Source organism: Monodelphis domestica, chromosome 1 (genome assembly GCF_027887165.1).
Source record: "Monodelphis domestica isolate mMonDom1 chromosome 1, mMonDom1.pri, whole genome shotgun sequence".
Classification (NCBI taxonomy): domain Eukaryota; kingdom Metazoa; phylum Chordata; class Mammalia; order Didelphimorphia; family Didelphidae; genus Monodelphis; species Monodelphis domestica.
This window is the reverse complement of record NC_077227.1, coordinates 433,435,998-433,458,064: the sequence shown is the minus strand read 5'-3', so window position 1 is coordinate 433,458,064 and position 22,067 is coordinate 433,435,998. Positions and strand designations below refer to the sequence as shown.

Below are 22,067 nucleotides of genomic sequence, written 5' to 3'. Positions count from 1 at the left end.
GGGAAACAGATGATTTCTTGTCCAGAGGAGTGATATGGTCAGATCTCTGTATTGTAATATTTATTGGGAAAGGAAATGGGATTGGAAAAATGGGGGATAAAGGGAGGTTTGTATGGGGTATGGAGGAGTTAAGGGGAGAGAGGGGATATTGCTTGGTGAGGCAAGGGAGTGAGATGCCCCCTGCAGAGAGGAAACAGCAGTATTAAGAACATGACATGGGCAGTTGTATGGAGGATAGATTGGAGTGACTGGAAACAGGGAGATCTGTTAAAAGGCAATTGCAATAGTCCAGTCAGGAGATGATTACCTCAACTAGGGTAGAGGCCTTGAGAAGAGATCACATATGAGAGATGTTGCCGAGGTGGAATGGGACAAGATTTGGCAACTGTTTTGTATTTGGGAGTGAGAAAGAATGAAGAGTACAAAATGATGCTGAGGCTGCTCACCGGAGTAAGTGATGCTTTGATTGAAGTTGGGATATTTGGAGGAGTGTGTTTGAGGGGGTCAGAGATAATGAGTTCTATTTGGCCATGTTGAGTTTGAAATGCCTGTGGGCATCCAAGAGCAGGGTCCCAGCAGGCAGTTGATAATATGAAACCAGTTCAGGGGAGAAATTAGACTGGGTTTATAGACCTGGGAGTCATTTGCATAAAGGTGATAACTGAATCCAAAGGTGCAGATCAATTCACCAATGGAGAGAGAATAGTGAGAGAAATCACAGAAATCAGATCCTTTAGAGAAAACCATCATGAGAAGGTGGAAAAGGAATGATGATTCAGCAAATGAGGTTCATTGCACTTACAGTCTTAGCTTCTGTTTGTCTTGTCTCTCTTTAGCCATGACAGTCACCTCACCTCACCTCATGTTCTTCCTCTACAATTGGAAAAGGGGGAGCCCCAAGAAGAGACTTAAGAAAGAGCAGCCAAACAGGTAGGGAGAGAATCGAGGGAGATCAACATCATGGATGTTAAGAGAAAAGAGTATCTACAAGAAAGGGGTGACAGTCTTCAAAGCTATAGAGAAATTAAGAGAACTGATTTGACTTGTTCAAAATACTAGAAATAAAGGTCTGATTTAAGTCCTATGTTGGCAATCCAAGAAGGCTTTCTGGAGAAGGAGAACTGTGAGCCAGACACAATAAGGCATTTGAACTGGATTGAAATACCCTGGAGGGGGTGAGGATAACAAGATCCTGAATGAGAGCCATGAATAATGCCTTTCTGAGGAGGCAAGTGAAGATGGAGAAGCTAAAGAGAGTTTGGTAAAAGCAATACCCTCTTTTTTATTTGTTTTTAAGACAGATGAGGAAGGCTTGCATTCCTTTTGTGATAACTAATATGAAAGGCTTATCAAAGTTTTGTGTGTTTTTTTAAAGCTCTCAATGCTTTCTCTAGAATTGATTTGAAGACTTGGCAGATTTAAGGAATCATTCAGCAATGTTTTTATGGATCGATGCTAATTTGATGCAACAGACCTGAGCACAGTGCCAATTGACTGTCAAACCAATATTAACTGCATGCTTCTCTCCCAGTCTTTGCGGATGGACAGCTCATAAAGATGCAAACTTGACAATTATTAGGCTTCTCCTTGGTGACTTCATATGAAATGTTTATCAAAAACTACATAAATATCCCTATGCTTCGGATCATCAAGAACCTCTGGAAACTCTGAGGCCTGTCTCCTGGTGTTTAATGTCTCTTTGAGCAGCCCTTTAATCACACACGAGCGCGCGCACACACGCACACATGCACCCCTCCCCTTTCCCCCTTGGCAAAATGGTACAGGAAGTATGTAGCTCCAGTGGTGATTAGAATCCAGAGTTCATCAATAAAAAGATGACACCCATAGTCTTGCAAGAGCAGGAACCAAGTGGGAGAGTAGCTGGTCCCTCTGGGTATTTATTTGAGATGAAGAAACCATCAGAGAGGCCACTGTGGAACTCTAGGGCTCAGATTTCTCTAGAGTCATGGGATGCACTTAAGGAAAGATAACAAGACATGGCATAATAGATTAAAATGTCAGTAGAGTCGTGGCCAGTTAGCCAGATGCCCCTCTTGTCCCACAAATGTTGGCATGCCAGTAATCTGTCCTTTGCCTTTCCATACTCTAATGGCTACCTTTGTTTACTTCAAGAAAACAAAGGGCCTGGGAGATGGAAGCTTTTGTGGACTTGGGGAGGGGGGTATAGGGAAACCACAGGGAAAAAAAACCACCTCTTGACCCCTCCACTTTTTTCCATCTAGTCCCTGGATTTGATTATTTCTTTCTTGTTAGAAGCCAGTAAAGTACGCTTTCTTCTGAAGGGGATAAAATGACCACAAGTATATTCAGGTCACTTCTTGTGCATTATCACTGTCTGTCATTCCAGTTATGGGTGCTTATCTGGCTCATTTCAAGTCAGATTGAATAGGGCAAAGTTCATTTTAGGGGTATATTTAACCCAGAGGCATATGGGTGATTAAAGGGGTCAGTTACCTTTTTCCAATCAAAGAGATGCTTTGGCTACATGCCCCCCAGGTGAAGTGTAGTGTGCTACAAACCTTCCATATCCCCTGTTTTTTCTATCCCCTGTTTTCCATTTCCCCATCTTCCTCAATAAATATTACAAGTGAAAGAATGTTCCCACGAGAACACCTTGACTTGCACACAACATGGTCCCTGGAATATGGTCATCTCTGTTCCATGGGCTCCCTCGATTATATTGGGTTATCTGCTCTGATTTACTAGTAAAATGGTCTATCTCTAGTTGTAAGGTCCCAATATAAGGCCAGTAGAATTGAACTTCATTGCCCAATAAAATGCACATCTTCCCACACAATTTTTCTTCCCTCTCCACTCTTGAAAGGAGCCTTCTCCTAGTCATTTTTGGAATTCTTTCCTCATCCCTGTTCTTCTGACCTGATTATACAATAATGATACTAAAGCTTTCATGATGGGAAAGAGGGGAGAGAACAGGAATAATTCAGAAGAAAGTCTCTTTCTTATGAAGAACTGATGGTACCACAAATGATGCTACTGTGGAGACAGCTTTTTCTCCATCCAAATATGATCCCTTGTGAAATTCCTGCCTATTCCTGATTGCTTCCCAGAACCCAACTGATTACAGTTCACAAGAAGGAAAAAAAAGGGGTGGGGTGCAGAGTCTGCTGAATATGTCAGGGGTTATGTGAAGAGCTAATTGGCATGTAATTGGGAGATCATTTGTTGCTTATTACCTTTCCTCTAAAATTTATGTTGCCAAGTAAATGGCCAAAAATTGTGTGGTCAGTGGTCTTCAGGTAAGAAGTTACAGAGGGACATGTGGAAAGAGTGTTTAAAAATAAAAATGTCAAAACCCATAATTTCTCCTGTCAGTGAAACCTGGTGATGTTTCCCATTAGGGAGAAGTGAGCTGGTAGAATATTATTTTATATACCACTCTAATTCCTCAGCTTTCATGATCTCAATATTAATTACCAGAATTTAAATGAAAAATAGGGAAGAGGGAAGAAAGAAGTATACCAGACTCTTTAATCACAAAGCTTTGTGGGGCGTTTTTCTTTCTTCTTTTTTTTTCAGAGAGAAATTTGATCTTGGGCAAATGTCAGGGCGTTTTTTGAAGTCTGTGTTACAATATCAGTTCGTTGCAAGCACAGAGCTTCATCTGGATTTCATAAATATTGTATGGGACTCCATCTCCATTGCCTTCCTCATCACCATTTCTGGCTAACTCAAGAGCCTGTCCTCTCCTCCACACCTCCCCCTACCCCCCACCATCACACACACACAATTGCAATCCACTGCAGTTGTCACGAAAAGCCAATTGGTGATATTTCAATCAGAATGTTCTTATAACAAATTCCATTCAAATTCTCTCTGAAAGGGAGTTAAGGTTTCATCCTGCTGCTTAGAGAGTGATATGCTAAATCCCGCTCTCTGGGACCTGGCAGCCATCCAGAGCTTTGTAATTTATAGTTCTCCTTCCTGATGCTGACGGTGACCTTGGAACCTTACTGCCAGGGAGATTTCTTAAGTTCACACCCCATCTTCCATTCTCCCTTGTGATTTCCCTGTCTATCCCGGAGCGCTCCCCAGAACCCAACTGGTTACAGTTCACAATAAAAAAAAAAGGTGTAAACAGAGTCTGATTAATACATCGGGGTTGTGTGAAGAGCTCCGTGGCAGGTAATTGGGAGATTGTTTGTTGCTCGTGACCTTTCCTCTAAAATTTATGTTAGCAAGTAAACAGCCAAAAAATTGTGTTTAAAGGTGGTTTATATCTGACAGAAACTATTAGCTGGCTCTGGCGCACTCCATATAGCAAGGACTCCCTAAAGGAAGGGAGGCAGACCCTCTACTACAGTCTTCAGCTATTTCTAGCTGAGTAATAAGCAAAATAGCTAAAATCTCTAGTGTTGCAGATTCCCATCAACGCTCTGTTGTTGAACACTCAGGGCACAGTAATAACATGTAAAAGGGGTGAACATGCACAATTCTAATCCACGTGGGGCTTCGTGACAGGGTGACAGGCTTTCAAGAGGAGGACACCGAAGACAAAGACCTGTAATTAAGAGAAGTTAGAGTCTCTTGGTGGTTGATGTAAATGTGATCCTGAGATAGGGAGCTGTCTTTGAAATCAAAGCATTAGAGGTATGCCAGTTAGAGGAGAGCAGAACACCATGCCCTGCCTCTTCCATGTCAGTTTGTCAGCCAAGCCTGAGGGGTGTTTGGAATCCACAGAAGTGAGGCTCATTCCATGGGTTTCTGAAACCAGAGTTCATCTTCCTGGTTTTATATTTCTTCATTCTGCACCAGGAATTGACTGGTTTCTGAAGAGCTTATCTTTGGAGGCAACATAGTATAGTGGAAAGACCACTGGTTGGAAGAGTTGGACATGATGGCTTGTGAAGTCTCCTCTGTGGTTCTGGTACCCTGTATGATTCCCAAGAATTGAGGGTCTTTTTAGAGAAATGAAGAGAAAATATTGCCCTGAAATTTCTCCCTGCCCTACTGTTGTTGTAGGGATGAGACCCTCCTGGGATGAGATGATTCATTCCTTGCTTCTTTTGGATATAGTAAAATGCTGCCTGCTTTGTCAGCTTTCCTAAGAATATGGTATATTGCGTGGAAATTGGATGCTAACAAGATCTGCATGGATAAATTAGACTCTTAACTTTTTATGTTATTTCAAAATTGGAATAGACTCTAATGACAGTAAAAATTAATGTTCTGTTTCAGATAAATGGCACTGACGTTGTTGAATTCTCCTGATTAGCCAAAAAAAAATAAAGCCTCTGCTCGGCACAGACTAGAGGCTCTCACACCTCCATCTCCAGTGTAAGCAGCTTTGTCCTGAACGTGTGAACAGTTTACAAAAAGAGTGTGTCCGCCTTGAAAGCCATATCATTCAAATGACATGGGGAAGTGTGTCACTTCTGAACAGCAGGGAAGCAGCATCCTTAGATGAATTCACCATGCCTTCCTGGCAATCAAGCCCAGAACCAGACTTGCCATCTTCAGGAAGCCTTCCCTGACTGCTCTAGTTCCGAATGATTTTTCTCTCCTCTGAACAGCTAAAGCTGTTCTAGTCAATATAGTACAATGTAGAACTTGCTTGTAAGGATTTTCATTCTCGGTCATCTAGCACAGTAATTGGCACATAGAAGGCATTTAGTAAATGTTCAGTCACACTGTCTGTCTTTCCATCTGTGAGTAAGTGCTGTCTTCTAGCCAGACAAACTGTACACTTCCCAGGAAACTCTTAACTTGTTTTTATGGATCCCCTGTGCTTGCCCATCCAAGGGATTGGGGGTTTGGGTGGATGAAACAGAGAAGATGGTGGATTGATCAACTGGTCGTCACTGCAGCTGATCCAAAACATCTAACCTGGGGCTCAAGCTGCTCCACTGAGTGTCCAGTTCATAACAATTCAATACATTTATTAATGATCATAATTAGAATCTATTTATTAAGCACTTACTGTGTTCTTCACAATATACTAAGTTCTGAGGATACCTAGATATTATTTGTTCTTGCCCTAAAGAAGATTACATTTAGGGGGAAATAACAAATTGATCCTCAGATCTTCCCAGAATTATGGCACAGATTCAGTTGGAGGAATAGTCACCCTTCATGGAGTACAAATCAGATCTCCTCTCTTACTGAGTTAAATGAAAGCCTAGCCCATGCTTCCCTTAAAGAACCTATTTCTGTTCAATTATGTCATGGCTTGGCGGGGGGGGGGTCTCTGGCCTTAAATAGCAAGTCAGACTCTGAGGGACTTGCCATCTAAGTAATTACCCCATTCCTAGGTATCCTTTGTTCTATCTTGGAGATTAGGGAGGGTGTGTGAAGGAATGGAAGTAGAGACCCAGGTATAGAAGGACATGGCCAGAGGCGCTCCTAGGAGATATTAGCATCCCCTCTAGGGAGAAACCTCCAAAGGTCCCAACTGGGAGAAGCTGGGAGCCAGAGGCATCCTAGAGTTAACCTCTACAGGGAGCCTCCATAGGTGGGATATCCAACAGATTCCCAAGAATGGATTAGGCTGCATTATCTGAAGGACTAATTAGTATTTATTTACTAGAACTCTGTTCTGCTAAAGTGGATCTAACAAACCACCAAACTCTTCTTAGATCCTGCCAGAGCCTGTTGATTTTTTAGTTGAGGACTTTCAACATAAATGCTTCTCAAAGGAGTTCCAGGTAGTGGCTCCATCCCTTAGATAAGAAATTTCAGAATTGTTTCTTCCCCTTCAATTTGTTCTAAAGGGTTTGGGGTGCTGAATTCAAATCTTGCCTCTGGCAAGTGACTATCTCTCTGGCCTTCTGTTTTTTCATCTGTAAAATGGCGTTGACTAATGATCTATAAGTTTCTTTGCAGTTCTCTTATTTCTCCTTCCACTTGTGTCCTAGAAGAGACTTTTTTATGTCAGGCACCAGGAGATTTCTCTGTCCAAATGAATCACCTCTTTCATCCATGTCCCCTAACCTCATATGAGACTACTTGGTGCAGCTTTTTATGAAATCCCTGGGAAGTACCTGGTCAAAGATGTTTTACTCATTAAGCTTAGACTTGTGAAGAACTCAGGGAAATGGCGGTGGAAGCAGGTAAAGCCACTGATCTTATGGGAGATCTTGGGATGTTTCCCATCCTTCCAAGAAGGTGCACAAAGCTATCATTTCTCAAGCCTGTGTTTTCTAAAGAGGACTACATGTTTTGGCATTTCCAAAAGTGAACCTCAGGTGCAATTTGTTATTTTTTTTTAGATTGAGGGCCTTAAAGGCTTGCTTTGTGTGTGTTATGGATACCTTTGGCAGGCTGCTGAAGCCTATAGATCTCCTCCCCAGAGTAATGCTTTTCAATATATAAAATGACATAATTCAGAGAGATTACAAAGGAAACTAATTGTACTGAGTTATCACCGTATTAAAAAAATAAAAGATAAGGTCTCAAACTCCTGTTTAAACAGCAAACAGTCAGATTTCATTTTAAGGCTTTTTCTCCTAGTTCTTTTTTTTTAAACCCTTACCTTCCGTCTGGGAGTCAATACTTTGTTTTGGCTCCAAGGCAGAAGAGCAGTAAGGGCTAGGCAATGGGGGTCAAGTGACTTGCCCAGGGTGACACAGCTGGGAAGTGTGAGGACAGTTTGAACCTAGGACATCCCGTCTCTAGGGCTGGCTCTCAATCCACTGAGCTACCCAGATGCCCCCTGTCCTAGTTCTTAAGAAAACTTGGCAAGAACAGGGTGCTGGGTAAATCTGCAGGAAGAGGAGTGGGCACTTGTGCCCTAAGGGACTGGTGGTGTTTTTCTGCATGAGTCTTATTTTTCTTCAAGAAGCTACAGGGAGAATAAATAGTCAGTGTAGACACTGCTACCTTTTAGACCACACATATACACATATTCTCTCTCCCTCTCTCTCTCTCTCTCTCTCTCTCTCTCTCTCTCTCTCTCTCTCTCTCTCTCTCTCTCTCTCTCTCTCTCCTTCTCCTACTCTCCTTCTCTCCTTCTCTCCCTCCCTCCATCCCTCTCCCTTCTATGTCTCCCTCTTTCTCTTTCTCTGTCTCTCTCCCTCTGTCTTTGTCTCTTTCTCTGTGTCTGTCTCTCCCTCTCTGTCTCTCTCCTTCTGTCCTTTTTCTCTCTGTCTCTGCCTTCTCTTTCTGTCTCTGTCTGTCTGTCTGTCTCCCCCACCCCTCTAATCACAGGGCTGGAGACTGAATTCCTGTTTCCAGGCTCCAGTGTTTACCATTGCCTCCCCTCCCCACAATCCAGCACATCAGTTGTAGGCCATTCAGGCTGAGAATCAATCAGGCTTGCTCCTTCCAGAACGGGGGGCTGAGCAGCACTAGCTAGGATTCACATGATGCCTCTCCCCAGAAAAGACACATCATGGCCCCTTCCTCCAGTCTTTTCCAAGAAATCAAACAAGAGGTTGACTTCAAAAGCAAATGTGTTGCCAATTCTCTCCCCTCCTCCACCTCCACCCCCATTTCTAAGGCAGGAATATGGGTGGGTTTTGTACTGGACCAGGAACACTTGCAGACCTCTCCTGACTCTCCATCCTGGTCTACATTTCTTTTTTCATTATTTTCTGTCCCTGTGAATTTGTCAAGAATTAGTAAATAGAGTTTAAATAGCTCAAACTCAGAAAATCTGGGGTTCTAACCTTGTCTCATTCCTAGGTGTGTGACCTTGGGGAAGTCATCTAATCTCCATGTGCTTCAGGCAACTCCCTAGGATAGTGTGTATATATTTAGTCAAAAATGGATTGTGATCTGCTTTGGTGAATGGAATTCCCATGCTGGGAAACCTCACCCCTTCCCAACCCTCCCCAAGGTAAGGGCATCACAACTCCAGTGCAGTTCATGGTTGAATGTCTCAGTGTCTCGTGAGCATTTTATCCCTTCTGACGTTGGTGAGATGCCCTTGTAGGCCAAGGCTAGGCATGAAGACCTCTTCCCATCCCAGGATGATAAGTGACTCTCCAATGACTTTGCTGCATTTCTAGACATGATTTTCCCATCCGAGCCTTGGACAGACCAGTGGCAGAGCGAGGCATGAGCTCACTAAGTGCCCCTCTCAGCATGTCCTAGGAGATCAACAGCATTGCTAGAGGGACCCCCATAGACTCTTGCTACTTAATAGCTGTATGACCTTGAGTAAGTCACTTTGCTTGACTGGGCCTCAGTTTCTCCACACAAAATGGGGGAGGGGATGGACAAAATGACCCCTAAGGTCTTCTAACTCAATCTACAATCCTAGAATTCATACACCAAGTTTAGACAGGTCAGTGGCATTGCTGGGCATTCTTTGCTCCCCCTCCCCTCATTTGGTATTTTTCACCCAAACACTTAATATCAAACCTGTCCCCACTGTCCCTGGAGTTCCATTTATGTGTGATGTTCTTGGTCAGCCTTGGGCAGCTTCAAAAATGAAGGATGTGGAAGGAAGGGAATCAGGCAGCTCCACAGAGACCCGACTCATTCAAGGAAGGAGAGCCATGAGTGGCTGGCCCTGGCCAGGGGAATAATATTCACAGAACGAATAGGGAGGGGAAGCAAAAGGACATAAATACAGTGGAGGGGGATTGGTTTGATGAGAGACACGAGGGATTGCATAGCCGGCCCTGAGTGGAGGAAGTGTGAGTATCTGGGACAGCGAGGAGACATGATGATCAGGATTGAAGGGCTTGGGGATTTGGGGAAAAGAACTGAGCATGGAATTTGATTATGAAACAACAATGGGGGAGGGTGCAAAGATAGGGGCCTGCAATGACTCTGGAGACAGAGTCATGGACCATGCAGAATATACATCATCTTGGACTGGCTGGGGCTGGAGCTGTTCCTGAGGTGGGGGCAGAATCCAGCACAGTCTCTAAGCTGGTATTATTAGGTCACTCCAGTTTTTATTCTGGAGAAAAAGAGGTAGAAGAGGGAGAGGAAAGAGTAGAGACTATGAGAAGAGGCAGGAGTGTACTGGGGACAAGAAGAGGTCAGAGTGGGAGGAGAGAGGAGAGATATCTGGGAGGGATGGGAAGGAAGAGTTTCAAGGAGGGCTTGGGTAGAGGAGGGATAATAAAGTTAAGAATAGAATGGCGTATAAGAGTGATGGAACATGATGGAATGAGGGGAAAAGGGAATCTAGGAAAGGAGGAAAATTGGGGGGATGAGGAGAGAAAGGACTTAAAGTGCTGGGGTAGAGGGTGAAAGAAGAGGTGCCTGGGGGAGGTGAACAGATTGAGAGAGGAAGGTATGGGATAAGGAAGCTTCTGGGAAGGATAGAGGAGAGAGAAGAAGCAAAGAAGAGGGTGGGGACTGAGAAGGATGAAGCCCAGAGATCCTGGGGAAAGAGAAAAGCAGTTGAAGGGCATCCACCAGAGGTGGCGGAGGGAACGTCAGGTAGATCAGGTTTGGGGTGCTTTAGAGGCAAGAGGCCTGAATGGAGGAACACCAGAACTCAGCCAAGTCCAGAAAGAAGATAGCCAAAGGAAGACAGTTCGTGGCAGAGAGGCTGAAGGGACCAGGAGTCAGGAGACCTGAGTTCTGATGCTAACAAAGCTGTGTGACCTTGAGGCATATTCCTCCCCTTCTCTGTGCTTCAGTTTTGCTGACTACAAAATAAAGGTTTGGGAAGAGATGATACAGTAAATCTGTGGTTCTACAAAACTTGGAGTCAACAAGAAAGTCTCTAAGACCCCATGCAGCTTTGATATTCAGTGATTTGATGCAATAATGAGCTATCCTGATGTCAATCCTGGCTCCCAATTTCACCTTCCCACTCTTCCAGCCTGTGCCTGCAGCTGCTGTAGAGAAGGTCACCACTGAGTCATCCACACTCCCTTACCCAGCTTTCCTTGTGCCCAAAGGCACATATTAATGAGAGGTCTGGCTGGATCCCACAGTCATTCTGCATTGAGGATTTACAAGTGACACATATCTTCCAAAAGTTACTGAAGGATGAGCAAAAATATCCATATTTTTAGCCATAATCCTGCGGAATGGAAGCTCTTCAGTCTGATATATAGCTTTAGATTTCTGGAATCCCCAGCTTTAGGATATAGGTCTTTCTTTCCCTGAGTAGACACCCGCTGGCTTGCCTCCACTACTCACTGGAGGAGAAGGTCCAGGTCCTATTCTGGCTTTAGGTTGGTACAAACAGCCTCTTGGTTGTATCTTCATCCAGCCTCATCTCTTGCATGAGAGATTTCTAAAGTTTCCTTTAGTTATTATTCATTTATCTGCCCTAGTTGTTTTGTTTTGTTTTTTAATTTGGTCGAGGGGGTAGGGAGGGGCAGAGAATTAATTTTCCTGCTTCTGATTAGATATCTGAAAAAATGTTAATTTGTGACAGAGTTTTCCTCTTTAAAGTTTTGTTCAAAGGGGTCATTAGAAGCAAGAGACTATTTTGTTTCGTTGGGGAGGGGGGAAAGGAGAGAATTCATTTTCTCACTCTTGAGTTAGACTTCTGAAAAGAAATATTCAGCTGTGGCATAGTTTCCCTCTTGGAATTTTTTTTTCAAAGAGCCTTAGAAACGGGATTTTTGTCATTCCATCCCTGAGCATAGAGGCCAATGGAGACCGAGATAGATTAAGAAAACTTATCCATGCCATGAAAGCTGGAAGTTCTGAGGTTCCGAAAGGTATTCTCACCAGAAGTAAGTCTGGATAGTCATACCTGACATTCAATGACATCATTACATGTGTGGAACATTGCTTTCCCTGACCATCTGCAGACCAAAGAAAACTAGGCACTTGTTCCTCTGAGCACTAATAGGTATGGAGCAGGAAAGGACCACAGAATCTATCTAATCCAACCCCTTCATTTTAGCGATGAGGGACTGTCAGAGGGTCAGTTTGAGTGACTTGCGTCAGATTTCAAAGATCTTAAGTTGAAGAGTTAGAACTTGAACTTGTGTTCTCTGACTAAATTGAGTACTTTTCCATAAAGAGAGACAGAGAGACTGGGACAGAGACAGGTGGAGACAGAGATGGAGATGAAGGCAGGAGACAGAGATGGAAAGAGACAGACAGACAGACAGACAGAGAGACAGACACAAGATCTTGAACTTGCTCTTATGGACTGTTTATGGACTGTGAATTTAGAATAAGATAGTCTTATATTCTCAGTGGACTGTTTTTTCCATTTCTCTCTCTAGGACACCCACAGCCTGACTTCTAAGATTTTCCCTTGAGCTTCTTGGATATTTCTTTAAGGGATGAAGTTTAATAAAGTTCATGAAAGGCTCCTTAGAAATAAAATAGTGAATTTACAAATAAATCATACTTAAAACTAAAATGTTCCTGAGTCATATCCGGGCATCAAAATCTATGCATTAAAAAAGAGGTTCATAGTTTTGTTAAGCCCACAGACTGGGATGTTCATCTCTTCCATAGTTAATTATTGTCTGGGGGCTTGGGCTGTTCTAGTCTGTAGTTTGATTTGATCCCAGAAGAACTGGGAGATCACAAGTGGTTCACTTACTTTGATGGCAGCCAAAAATGGAGTAATTGAGATTGTTGGATAGCCAGAAATCTGTGAAGATCATTCTCTTTCAAAATATATTTTTTCAAATTTTGCTATGTATTTCCCAGTTATATGCAAAAAATGTCTAACATTCCTTCAAAAATATTGAATTGCCAAGTTTTCTCCTTCCCTCCTTCCTCTTCCCACTCCTTGAGAAAGGAGAGGAATCACTTTTAAAGGAGCCATCAGTTGTCTCTGAGTGCCTTGGTGGGGAAAGCAATTCTGTAATAACACTTGGAGGGGTCTGTACTGTGGGTACTCTTTAGAACAGTATACAATCAGTCAAACAACAGGCATTAAATGTTTAAAAACTATGTGCCAGGCTTTTGTTGTTGTTCAGTTGTTTCAGTTGTATCCAACTCCTTCATTTGGGGGTTTTCTTGGCAAATATACTGAAGTGGTTTACTGTTTCCTTTTCCAGCTCATTTTTTACAGAGGAGAAACTGAGACCACCAGGATTATTGACTTGCCCAGGATCACACAGCTAGTAAGTTTCTGAAGCCAGGTTTGAATCTTACTGATTCCAAGCCTGACATTCTATCTGCCACACCAATCAATGGCAACCTATCCATGTTTTCCATTCTGAGTGACTTGCCTGTGTCCTCTTATAGTTCTTCCTTTCAAAATCAGTGCCTGATCATCTGTATTATCAGCTGGCCTATGGACTGCCAGGTAGCCACAGCTCTTGATCTGAGGGGGAAAAAAACCAAAACAAGACATCTGCCCAAGGCTTCCGTAGTCAACAGTGTGACCTAGGAACCTCTCCTTCCCCCAAAAGGTTAACATGGTCTTTAACCTGAATTAACGAAGGCATTGATAGGGTCTAGAACAGGTTTTTAGAGAGGCAAAATTTTGTTTGACCAAGTAAAAACTTCCTGCCAACTTTGGGCTGGCCAAAAGTGGAATGAGCTACCGTTATAGAAAGCAAGATGATCGCTGGAGTGCTGTAGAAGGCATGCCCCATTTAGGTACAAATTGGGCGAGATTACATCTACAGTTCTTTGCAGCTCTGAGAATTTATGATCCTGTGAATAGGAGACTCTCTCTGCCTATGCTGGAGAAGCTCACGTTTCCTGGCAAGGCTGGTCATTCATATGCTCACTCTGTATGTAGCACGTGCCATCTTGGAACGTTATATATCCAGAAGTGCTACTCAGCATATTTCTCTATTGATCCTCAAGAGAAGGAAACAAGTATTTATTAAGTGCCTACTACATGGAGCAGCTAAGTGGTACAGTGGAAGAGCATCAGGATTGGAGCCAGAAAGACTCATCTATCCGAGTTCAAATCTGGACTTGGACACTTCCTAGCAGAATGACCCTGGGCAAGTCATTTCCCTTTATTTGACTTAGTTTCTTCATCTATAAAATAAGCTAGAGAAGGAAATGGCAAACCACTGTAGTATCTTTGCCAAGAAATCCCAAATGGGGTTGCAAAGAGTCAGACGTGAACAAAATGACTTAACAAAAAATGTGCCAGGCACTATGAAGTATCTTATTTGTTCCTCAAGTTTTTATGTTGTCATGCCCCTGAAAGGGACTAGATGACAAAAGTATGTTATTTCCCAAACTATAGAAGACTACTTGGGTATGTGGGCCACATTTAATAACATAATAGTTAGCTTTTACATAATATTTTAAGGCTTGCAAAGTATTTTACAAACATCTCATTTTATTCTTACAACAAACGTGCTCAATAAGTGTTATTATTATTCCCATTTTACAAATGAGGCAATTGAGGCAGGAGGAAGTTACCTAAGGTCATATATCTGTTAAGTGTTTGACACTGAATTTGAATTCAAATTTTCCTGACTCCAGATTAGCTGCCTCTATAGGCATGTGTCTGGAGCTCAAACTCTTATTAAATGATCTCCACAGACAAGGGAACATAGCTTCAGAAACCTGGCTGGGAGAGCTCCTTTCTTGTTGCTATTTGCTTTGGGTTATGGAGAAGGTAGATGGAAATAGTGGACCTAGGGGTATGGTGCTAATGCTCTGATTTCTCAGCATTTGGAAGAAGGACAAGGGAAGAAAGGCTGTGTGAGATGGAGGGGGAGAACAGTGCCTAAGTCTTTCCCAGTACCTCCACAGTTAATTCAGAGCCTTCATGGAGGGAGTTGAAAATCTCCGAGGATATTCTGCTCAGAGATGGGGGAGATGGAAGATGATTCTGATCTAAAACAGACATTTTAGCAAGAAAGTCACAGACTCCATCATCACAGGCCAGTGCTTCCCTCCTGGCTCCTTCTTTCTCTCCTTAAAACACTAAGCATTATCCATCCATGTGCAGAACAATATGGTGGGCGCTAGGAGCAATACAAGGAGAAATCAGATACATCCTGCCCTCAAGCAGGTAACAGTCCAGCAGTGGGGTGGGGGGAGGGATATGGAAGTAGCTACAAGCATCAATATATTAGAGCAGTTTACTCAAGAAGCCAAAAAATTCAAAGGAGAGGAGGGATCAGGTCAAAGCCCCCAGGTATGGATGGCACTTGAACTATCACTAGCAGATGAGGTGTGTGGTGGAGAGTGGTAGGTGTGAATTATTTATTGTTTATAGCTGGTTTGTTTCTCAAATACTTGTGTGTATGGGGGGGGGGGTGTTGGCGGTTTGCAAAATTTATTCTTTTAAATTGAGCATTCTCTTTGCACCAGGAATTGAATGAGTATACCCTTAGTCCCAGCTGGCATGGAAACGTCAAGCCTACCTAGCTATGTCCAGAGTTTGACTCATTAATTTGAATGATCTTGAATGCTGATCTGGGTAGGGTCATATTGCCCTCTCCCAATAGGCCTGTCACTGTTTCTTTTGGTTTCTGCCTCAGCTACCTTTTAAAGGAATGATCTTTCCTCTTAGAAGGGAACTGTGCTGAGTTCTTAGAATCCTTGCTCAAGAATCCTTGCCCATTTCTGTAAATGAAGGCACACATGGGACTGAATTGCCCTCCATTTCTCTTCTTCCATGAGAGTATTCATATTAGAGCTTATTTGCTCTTTTTTTATCCATTACGTGCTTTAAAATGAAATTAAACTATTACACGTGACACAAATGACTAGGCCCCTCTCATAAGCACAAATGCTTAATTGGCATCAAAGGGCCAAATCTCTCTAATACATGCTAGAAAATGTCCCCAATTTTTTTTTAGTTTAAAGGTCAATGAGAATATTTTACTTTAATTTGACAGGCACAAAAGAAATAAGGTAAGATTCTTTTATGCTCAGGTAATGCATGAAAAAATCTATAAATCAAGTGAAGGGGAATATTAGATCATGCTCATATCTGAACCCATCTGACTTAGTTCATGAAAGGATCAATAGGAGTGAGAGGGCTCAGAAGACCTGGTGATTTATGCCTCTGCATCCAAGGGGAGAAACATTTGTACTTTTTAAAATCGCTTCATCTTATCCTAAAACAATAGGGTTATCTAAAGGAAGTTGGTCTTCACCTCATATACCTTCAACCAGAAATTTGAAGATTGCTTTTTGATTTTCAGTGCTGGAGAAGGAATGATTGATTCCCAGGCCCCATTCATCTCCATGACTCCGCATTCCCAGATATTGTGTCCAGTGTTTCCAAAGGCTGCTATGAATGCAGAGGTGCTGTGCAATAGAATTAACCCAAATTGCATCTGAGTGATCGTTGCCGAGGGATGGAAGCTCAGAGCTCTTGGGCTTTGGTTCTCCATGCCATACACATCCATTAAAATCCCGTCTTCCTCACAAAGGCCTCATCTTGTTGAAATCCCCAGGGTAGAAGAACGTGTCATCCATCTCTAATCCCACTTGATGTCAGATCCAACCTTTGGGCTTTGCATTGCTCTCTGAACATCCAGGATTGGTTGGAGGGTGTTTGTGATGTTCAGTACATCCTTACCCTCTGAATGACACTCCCAGCAGGCCAGAAAGCCACCCAAACTTCTCGATGGCAAGCAGAAAATTGCATTTGATGAGTTCTGAGTGTGTCAGGGACAGCAAGATAGAGCAGAGGGAGAGGCCTCATAGACAGGGCAAGAAGGGATGGTGAGATAAATGCAACCTAAACATATAGCTGTATCTTTTCTGGCAGCTTCTTTTGGAGAAATATATATATTCTGTGAATTATGATCAGTACAGGAAGTTGGGACTAGGTTTGGTTTCCTGGGATTTGACTTTGAGAACACACTTAGAGCTCAAGTTGCCTTCTCCAGACAGATGCTACAAAGCCATGCATACCAGATCGATACCCTCCTCAATGCATGTGGCTTAAATGCTTACTTCAGAGGGCCATTGATCTGGCTGATGAAAAAGAGGGCCAGAATATAAACAAATGGGCCCTGATTGGGAATAAATGTGAATATTCACTTGAAAAGGATCAATAAGTAAATTAAAATTATCCACATGTTTGCTTTCCTTGGTTTCATCAATAATGAAGACCACACTGCACCACGTTATTCTTTCCTCTACCCCAGCCTTAGAACTTGGCTGCTAATTTAGCAGAACTATGCCTTGGGGCCTGGCTGTCCTGGTTCTGTTCTGTCTCACCCTGAAGGCCCTGCAAGCTTACGTCTGGCTCAGATTCAGTCTTGTGTTAAGACATTCATTTTGAAGCGCCCTCACAGTGTTTTCTTTGGTGTTATACTTGACATGCATGATCTAAATTCTTTTTAACAGACCTATCCTTTCTGCTTTCTGTTCACATGTGCCATAGCTCCCCCTGCTCCGATGCAGCTCTGTGTAACATATGCAATAGTCCGGAGCTGCTAATAAGGAGACTACTGCGATCTGAGGGAAGTTACTGAGGCTTCCTTAACCAAGGAGGTTAACATGAGAGATGTGGCTGATGTGACTTGCTGAATGATAATGCGCACAGTTGAAAGGGACCTCAGATGTCGCCTCTATCAAACTAGCCCTGATTAGGAATCCTTTCTCCTAGATTTATGACAAATGTTCAGCTGGCATCTGTTGGAGACCTTTAGTGAAAAGAGACTCACAACTTCCTGAAACAGCTCATTTCACTTTGGGACAGCTCTACATGTCAGGGAGTATCTTCTTCACATCCCTCCAGGCTACATCCTTTCAGCTTCTTCCCATTGTTCTTGGTTCTGCCTTAGGAGGCTATGCACAATGGGGCTTTCACATGATGACCTTTCAAATACTTGAAGCTGGCCATCATCTCCCCCTTAAATATTCTCTTCTCTAGGCTTAGAAGACTTTTAGTTCCTTCTTTCAATCCTTGTATGGTGATGTTTCCAGTCGCCTATCATCCTGATCAGCCTCTCTGGACACATTCTGACTTGTGATGCCCAAGCTATGTAGAAAGCTCTAGAAGTGTGCTAATGGAGGGTAGTTTACATGTGGTCAATCCGGGCATGATAGCTTGAACTTATTGAAGAGAGCAAAGAACTCTCTCATTGACTTCTCGCTTAATTGTGGGAAATTGAGAGTCATAATGTACAGGGCCAGCTGTATCACAGTAGCAAGACATTACCAGAAGTAAATCTTGGAATTGTGGTTTATACATGCACACACACAAAGAAACACAGAACATGTTATAGAACTCTGAGTAGTTATTGGAAATTAACCACTCCAGCTTCCCAGGGTAGCATTGCAGCTCATCACTGGCTCGTCCATGCCTCAAACAACAGTTGAAGTCCATAGTTTCAGAACTGAAAGAGAACTGGATGTCCTATATAGACAAAATGTCCAACTTCTCATTTTTATATAAAGAAACTAAGGCCCAAGGAGATTTACTGACCTACCCAAGGTCACATAGGTAGTTTTCAGAGGAGGGTTTTGAACTTGGGCCCTTTGGCTCCAGAGCCAGTGCTTTCTACACTATGCCAGGTCGCTTCTCCCTGTACTATGTTGCTTTTCATTGACTGGTCATTGTCAGCCTTGCCTTGGCTATCCAATTTTTCCTTAGATTGTCATCCCAAGGTAATATATTAGTCCCAATCCAGAATACCCCAGTGAAAGCTATCGGATGCTTCCAACCACAGCCACCACAGAATCACAGAATTTTAGTATCAGAAAGAATTTCAGAGGTCATCTAGACCAATAATTATGTAAATAGTCATCTCTTCTACATTGTTCATCACAAATAATCATCTGACCCTTACTTGAAGAACTCTTCTAGTGGGAAACATTATCTTTGGAGATATCACATTCCATTTTGGGACAGCTCTAATTCTTGGGAAAATTTCCCATTCATTAGGCTAAAATCTGTCTCTCTATACCTTGCCTCCTTCCTTCCCTCCCTTTTCTCCCTCCCTTTTCTCCCTTCCTTCCTTCCTTCCTTCCTTCCTTCCTTCCTTCCTTCCTTCCTTCCTTCCTTCCTTCCTTCCTCCCTTCCTCCCTTCCTCCCTTCCTCCCTTCCTCCCTTCCTCCCTTCCTCCCTTCCTCCCTTCCTCCCTTCCTTCCATTCTTCTTCCTTCTTAGTTTCTTTCTTTCCTTCTTTCTTTCTTTTAAATAACCCTTACCTTCTATCTTAGCATCAATACTGGTTCCAAGGCAGAAGAATGATAAGGGCTAGCAATAGGGGCTAAGTGACTTTCCCAGGGTCACACAGCTAGAAGTATTTGGCACTAGAGTTGAACCCAGGACCTCATATCTCCAGGCCTGACTCTCAATTCACTGAGCTACCTAACTATCCCCCTCTATCGTTCACCAGTTACTTCTAATTTCTCTGGGATTAAGAAGGATAACTAATTTTTTTCACATGAAAACCCTTCAAATACTTGAAATCGACTCAACCAGTTGACTTGACAAAATACTTGACAATTATTGTGTTGTTCCTAAATTATCTCTTTTCTGGGCTAAACATCTCACCTGCTCATTTTAGAAGATCATAGGATCATAGACCTAGAGTTAGAAGGGACCTCCAGTTACTGGACCTCCATTTGCTTCAGTCAGTCCTCAATTGGACTGGTCTCCGGTTTCTTTGCCATCATATTTGTCTACCTCTGAATAGGCTCAAATTTGAACATCTATCCTGAAGTATGGCATCCCAAACTGAATAGAGTACCTCAGTTGCCTGACCTTGTTCTTGGATGGTATAGACAATCCAGAATGAGCAACAATCCTTTTTTTTCTCCTTCTAAATTATTGATGTGCTCTGTTTTGTTACAAAGGACACTTGCCAACAAATACACAAATAAATCTACCTACAAAGTCCATTCTACTAAAATAATTAGTTTATTGCTTGTCAACGGAGAGGAGGGAGTGAGTCCTTTACTTTTGGCAGTCTGTTGACTCTCCAAGTTGACTTTATTTACACCATTGCAGTAACTGTGTACATTGTTTTCTGTGGCTTTGCTTTCTTCATTCTCTGCCACTTCATATAAATAAGTCTCCCCTTGTCTCTGGATCCTTCTTATTCATCATTCTTTATGACATAGTAGTATTCATATACCACAATTTATTCAGCCTTTCCCCAATAGTTGGATACATATTTTATGTCTAGCTTTTTGTTATCTCCAGTAATCCTGCTAGGAATATTTTTATACATCTGGGTCTTTTCTGGCTGTCAGTAACTTCATTAGTGGGGAGGAGCCGGGGTGGTATTGCCCCATTGGAGGACTCTCTGGGTCAAGAGGCTTGGACAGTCTGGTAACTTTTCTTGCTTAATTCCACATTGTTCTCCAAAATAGTTGGACAAGTTTGAAGTTCTGTCAATAGTGAATTAGTCAGCCTGTCGAAGTCAGAGCTGCTTACCCAATTCTTCCAGCCTCCCATGGGCAGCCATAGGTAGGCAGGCGGAAAGACTTTGCAAAAAGCTGTTCACAATCTCTGGTTTGTTCGTAGTGCAATGAACACCAAGTCATAGTAGAACTGATGAGCAGAACTCATCCAGAGTCATGTGGGACAGCACTAGACAGAGGATGAAAAACAAAAAGAGGCATGTTTGTTTTTCTCCTTTCTGGGAGCAGATGGGGAATCCCCAAAGTGAATTCTGCATTTCCTGTCAATCACCTGTCATCCCTGCCCAGCTCTGAGAAACAGTCTGTCTCTAGAGTCTGCTGGTAACAAACAATAGTGGTCACATGCTTGATGCTTTCCCGTATTGTTCTGTCTCCTCTTTTCCTGGGTGAGTCCCAGATTGGTATTAGATGAGGAATGTGACTGAGCAAGCCCCATGGGAGACTATAGACCTAGAACAAGTAGGGGTCAAAAATGAAGAACACCAAGCCAATATTGGAAGTTGGGCAATCAAGTCGTAAATTTTAGGAATAGAGGGGACCTTAAATGTCAACTTGTCTAATCTTGTTTTGCAGATCAAGAAACTGAGGTCCAGAGAGATTAAGTGACTGGTGCAAAGTCACCCTGGTAGTTAATGACAGAGCTGGGATTTTGAAACCAAGTCCTCTGACTCTGACTCCAGTGCTCTTTCCACTGTACATTCAATCAGGCAAAGAAACATTTATTAAATTCTTACTTTATGCTAGTCTGCTGTGCTAATAAAGGTTGGAGATATGAAGCCAAAAGCAAAAAATATATATATGCATATATATATATATATATATTCCCTCAAAGAGCTAACATTTTAATAATGATAACATGAGCATATATAGGTTTATACAAATATATATATATGTATATATATATACACATATATATATATAACTCTAGATTCAGGATGATCTCTCGTAGATATTATAAATACTTCTCCTGTACCTTTAAGAATTGGCATCTTGGTGTGACAATTTAAATGTTATTCCATGAAGAGTATGTAAAGAGACAGAAAGTTTAACTGTCTTCTGGAGGGACTGTTAAATGTGATGGCTGAAGATAGGAAAAGGATAACATGTTAAGGGAACTGAATTTAACCCATATTTTGCAAAGAAACATTAATAGGATTTTTAATAAAAATACTTTAGTATCCTAAGAAGATTGAATGGCAGGACTGTGTTTCTAGAATTGAAGAAAAGTCAGTAGTTTCAGTAATTAGCTAAGGTGACTTTGGTTGCCATCTTTCCCACAATGGCTATATTATGAATATTCTTTTGTTTTATTGTTTGTCTAGAGATGTAATCAGAATCAAGGGCCAAAAGTAGTAAATTAGTGAAGGGAAAGTGAAGTGAGGTGTGGGCCAAAAAAAAAAAAGTCTGAGAATGTTTAAAAACTTCTAATTTGCAGCACTCTATTATCTGGGGATGTCTGTGCCTCCCCCTCCCCCTTTTTAAATAACCCTTACCTTTCACCTTAGAATCAGTACTGTGTATTGGTTCCAAGGCAGAAGGGTGGTTATGGCTAAGCAATGGGGGTTAAGTGACTTGCCCAGGGTCACACAGCTGGGAAGTGTCTGAGGTCAGATTTGAACCTAGGACCTCCTGTCTCTAGACCTGGCTCTCAAACCAATGACCTACCCAACTGCCCACTCTGTACACTTTTAAACTGGGCATCTGGGGTTAGCCCATCCACTTGAACTCCCTGCCAGCTTAGCTTCTCTCCTTGGATTTTAAATGGTCTGCTGTGTTCACACTAGTGGTGGATGCAGAGCTTTGGACCCTAGTCCAAGTCTCCAATTTTAAATTCAAGTCAAGTAATAAGCTCTCCCAGTTCCACTCCTCTAGGGGATGTATCATTTA

At 42.4% G+C, this 22,067-nt stretch overlaps 1 protein-coding gene across 2 annotated transcripts in view; it reads left to right on the top strand.

Moving 5' to 3' along the window:
• CHST8 (carbohydrate sulfotransferase 8) overlaps positions 1 to 22,067 on the top strand; it is a 218,101-nt gene that overhangs the window by 16,870 nt on the left and 179,164 nt on the right. The window contains exon 2 of one of the 2 annotated variants that reach the window (XM_056812190.1): positions 12,924 to 12,989. The exons of the other annotated variant lie outside the window; for it this stretch is intronic. The gene's annotated coding sequence lies outside the window, so the exon portion shown is untranslated. The remainder of the gene's footprint in view (positions 1 to 12,923; positions 12,990 to 22,067) is intronic. 2 annotated transcript variants of the gene reach the window in all.